This window comes from Molothrus aeneus, chromosome 14 (assembly GCF_037042795.1).
Source record: "Molothrus aeneus isolate 106 chromosome 14, BPBGC_Maene_1.0, whole genome shotgun sequence".
Classification (NCBI taxonomy): domain Eukaryota; kingdom Metazoa; phylum Chordata; class Aves; order Passeriformes; family Icteridae; genus Molothrus; species Molothrus aeneus.
This window is the reverse complement of record NC_089659.1, coordinates 700,822-705,522: the sequence shown is the minus strand read 5'-3', so window position 1 is coordinate 705,522 and position 4,701 is coordinate 700,822.

Genomic DNA, 4,701 nt, shown 5'->3' with positions numbered 1-4,701 from the left:
GGGCGGGTCCAATTGTAGGCGTGGTCTGGCGAGACCACGCCTCCGCGGGCGCATTCGAAGCACGGGCCGACCGCGCCGGCGCCATCTTGGGTGAGGGCACCGCGCTCTTAAAGCGGCAGCGTCTCCTTCTGCACGGCGGGGACAGCGGGACGGCTTCTGCCCTGCCCCGCCCCGCCCCGCCCCGCCCTGCCCTACCCCGCCCCGCCCCGCCCCTGTCCCTGTCCCTGTCCCTGTCCCTGTCCCTGTCCCTGTCCTTGTCCCTGTCCCTGCCCCGCCCCTGCCCTCCCATCGCTCGCACCCAACCTCGGACCCCCGTCACTGTTCAGCCCCACCCTCGGTCCCCCAGCAGAGACTGCCCATCACTGACCCCCCCATTGCTGCTGACCCTCCATCACTGACCCTCCATCACTGACCCTCCATCACTGACCCAACACTGACCCTTCATCACTGACCCATCATTGACCTCCATCACTGACCCATCACTGACCTCCATCACTGATCCCCCCATCTTTGACCGTCCCTGGCCTCTCCAGAAGAGACCCCCACCAGTGATGCCCCCTCCTTGTCCCCCTACGGAGCCCGCCCTGTGTCCCAGTGTCCCAGCGGCACCCCCGTGTCCCCGTGCCGGGGTCACCAGAGGGCGGCAGAGGCCCGGGCAGGAGCCTCCCGGAGCTCCGTTACCCCGCGGCTGCCTCAAAAGCCGCTGGTTTCTCCTCCGGGTCTGGAAACGTGGCCGGTTCCTGCTGGGAGACTACCCAGAGGAGCACGAAGCCCTGGAGTGATCACAGATCCATGGAATTTTGGGGGTTGGAAAAACTCTCCAAGATCCCAGGACTGCCGAGGCCATCACTAGCCCATGTCCCACGTGCCACATCGCAAGGGCTGTTTAACCCCTCCGGGGATGGGCACTCCACCACTGCCCTGGGCACCACTGCCAGGGCTGGGCAGCCCTTCCCATGAAGGAATTTTCTCAATATCCAACCTAAACCTCCCTTGGCACAATTTGAGGCGTTTCCTTTTGTCCTGCCAGTTGTTACCTGGGAGAAGCAATCCCCACCTGGCTCCACCCTCCCCCCAGAGAAAGGTCTCTCCTGAGCCTCCTTTTCTGCGGGCTGAGCCCCCCCAGCTCCCTCAGCCGGCGCTGAGCTGCTCCAGGGGGGAGGAACACAGACCCCATCCCCATTTCCTGCCCATTGTTTTCTATGCTCAGGAGCACCGCCAGAAGGAAGAACAAATCCCCCTGGCTGGATGGAGCCCAGCCCCATCCCAGCAAGGCAGGGACAGCCCCAGGCTGGTCCCAGCCTGCCGGGAAGGCACTCTGTTGAGGGAAACAGGAAGCCCTGAAATAGCAGAAGCTGGAAACACGTGGCCAGGGGGAGCTGGCCAGTGTCCCCCCAGCTCCCTGCACAGGCCCTTGGTATCATTCCAGGATGAACCCACTGCCCTCTGCCTGTACTGCTATGGCAGATCCTCATCTCCCACCCACCTGATGCCAGCAGAACCCAGCCCAAAGCACTGGGTGCTCCAGGAGCCATCCCTGAATGCTCTGGGCCATCCTGGATCCAGCACCCCACTTGAAGAGGGCATCCAGGGGAGAGGTGCTGCTTTCCCTGCTGCTTCCCTGGCTGGGACAAACCAGGGCAATCCCCAGGGAGGACAAAACCAGCTCCTGGTGCAGCCCCTACTGCAAGCGCCAGGCCAGAGCTGCTGTCCCAGAGGGATCGGAGGGGTCTGAGCTGACACACCAAGAGCAGGCAGGGAGGAGGGAAGGAGGGATGATCCAGAGCATGCACAGCTGCAGGGATGAGCAGCAGGATGCTTCATCCCCCTGGCCTCTGCACAGTGGGGCTGCCAGCAATGCCCACCTAGCACCGGCCATCCAGGGCTGACAGCTGGAACGCAGCTGGAGCCAGCAGACAGCCAGGTATAATGGCTTCAAACCATTATACCTGGCAGAGGGCAGACAGAATATTGGCAAGAAATCCTTCCCTGTGAGGGTGGGGAGGCCCTGGCACAGGGTGCCCAGAGCAGCTGTGGCTGCCCCTGGATCCCCTGGCAGTGTCCAAGGCCAGGCTGGACATTGGGATTTGGAGAAACATGGGACAAGGGGTGAAGGTGGGAAGGTGTCCCTTCCCAGGGCAGGGGGTAGAACTGGATCTTTAAGTTCTTTCCCAACCCAAACTAGTCTTGGATTCTATGAACATATCCCAAAGAAAGTAAATATCACGGCCAAATGAGAAAAGAGCTGAACTTCACAATCTGAAATATTCAGCTTTACAATTTAAACATTCCCCACAGCGGTTGGACAGGCAGGACACGAGAGGGACAGGTGGGACACAGCAGTGAAGGAGCCTGGCTGGGCACTGTGCTCCCAAAACAAGAAGAATTGCATGGGAACAAGCAGATATTCCAGGTCCAAAGATCGCTGCTGGAGCAAGCTGCTGGCCTCTGGGCACAGAAACCGGGGATTATGGTGAGGAAGGTATTTGCAGGCTCAGCCCCTGCCTGAATGGAGGCTTGGAGCCAGGGAACGGTGGGTGACACGGAGCTGGATTCTCCTGGTGCTGGATTAGCCGGTTCAGTTCTGAGGTTAACGCCGCTAAACCAGCAGGGAGCCCGGCCCGGTGCAGGCCCGACCCCGCTATTCCTGAGCTCACCCCAAGCCAGCTCAGGCTCGCACCCGTCACACCCAGGGCTCTGTCTGGGATGGGAACGATGCTGGTGGCCTTAGGGCAGCTCCTGGCGGAGCAGAGGGTGGCAGGAGGAAGCTCAGGGACAGGATGACTTCTCCTTGCCCCATGCCGTGCCCCAGCCGTGCTCCAGCAGAGCAAAGCTCCAGCAGCCACCGGCTCATCCCTGCCCCTCCCGGGGGACAGGCCGGCCAGGGGAGCAGAACAATCCCGGGAAGTGACCGGACGGGGGGGACACGAGGGGACAGGATACCGTGCTGGCCACTGCCACCGGCATTGTCTCTTTGGATAGCTGCGGGATGAGGTCAGAGGCTGAGCAGGGAACAGGGCCGGAGGAAACAACACCAACCCCTGCTGACAGCGCCCGCACGCTCTGAAGCTCACCAGGCACTGCAGGGAGGCTCTCTCCTTCCATCCCTGGGGGCTGGGGTCCCTGGGAGGGGGAACTCTCCTGTCCCCTGGGCAGCTGGAGGTCACATGGAGGCTCCCCAGGGACACCAGGAGTCGATGAAGTCCCAGCACTGCAGAGGATCCTCCCAGCCCTGAGGTGCAGCAGCAACCCCTGGCAAACCCAAAAGGGCCCAAATTCTCCCTCTCCTGCAAATGGGGAAAAATCCCTCCATGCTCCAAAGGCTGGAGCCCCTCTGCTCTGGAGCCAGGCTGGGAGAGATGGGACTGCTCACTTGGAGAAAAGGAAGTTCCAGGGAGAGCTCAGAGCCCCTTTTGGAGCCCAAAGGGGCTCCAAGAGAGCCGGGGAGGGACTGGGGACAAGAATAAAGAGGGAGAGGACAATAGGGAATGGCTTCCCTCTGCCAGAGGGCAGGGATGGATGGGAAATTGGGGAAGAATTGTTCCCTGGCAGGGTGGGCAGGCCCTGGCACAGATGCCCAGAGCAGCTGTGGCTGCCCCTGGATCCCTGGCAGTGCCCAAGGCCAGGTTGGACATTGGGGCTTGGAGCAGCCTGGGACAGTGGAAGGTGTCCCTGCCATGGCAGGGGGTGGAACAAGACAGGCTTTAAATTCCCTTTTAATCACTACCGTTCTGGGACTCCAGAAAAATATGTGAGGGGGCTTTACAGGACAGAAAGCCTGCAACATCCCTGGGGTTAGCCTGTCTCCCAAAATAGTTACAGCCTCTTCCACTGTCACAGCCAGACCGTCTGAGCAGCTGGGGACTTCCCCTTCCCAGAGAGCTGAGGTTCCTCTACAAATTGCAGAGTGGCAGCAACTTCTTTAGGGGAACTCTGCCGACTCTTTCTGTCCCCTCAGTGGCTGGGGAGATCCTTCCAGGTGGGAGCAGCTTCACTGAGGAACGTCACACCTGGCCAGGGTGAGGAGCTTCTCCAGCTCCATCAGCCCCCTGGTCTGTGCATGGCGGTCCTGCCTTGAGGGACGCATCCCTCCATCCCTTTTTCCTGGGGGTTTGAGAGTGGGGGAAAGCAGGGGGATACAGGCAGCACCTGCCCTGAGGTGGTCCTTTCAGTGGTGCCCTCCATGCAGTACAGGAAGGAGGTGACTGGCTGCCAGCCAGGGCCACCTCCACAAAGCTGTCACCTCCATGTCCCAGCAGGTCCATCTGGGTCCCCAGGAAGGCAGGAGATCTGCTCCAAGCCAGAGCTGCATCCCCCAGCCCAGAAAAGGGGCTCATTGGGGACCGTGGGAGAAAGAGTGTGGGACACACACCTGCCTGCTCTGCCGGCAAACACCCCCGTGGGCTGCAGGGAGTCACAGGGAGCCGGGCTTGGGGGTGCCAGGCTTGGGGGAGCCGGGCCTGTGGGAGCCGAGCTTGGGGGAGCCGGGCCTGTGGGAGCCGGGCTTGGGGGAGCCGGGCCTGTGGGAGCCGAGCTTGGGGGTGCCAGGCTTGGGGGAGCCGGGCCTGTGGGAGCCGAGCTTGGGGGAGCCAGGCCTGTGGGAGCCGGGCTTGGGGGAGCTGGGCTTGGGGGAGCTGGGCTTGGGGGAGCTGGGTTTGTGGGAGCCGAGCTTGGGGGAGCTGGGCTTGGGGGAGCTGGGCT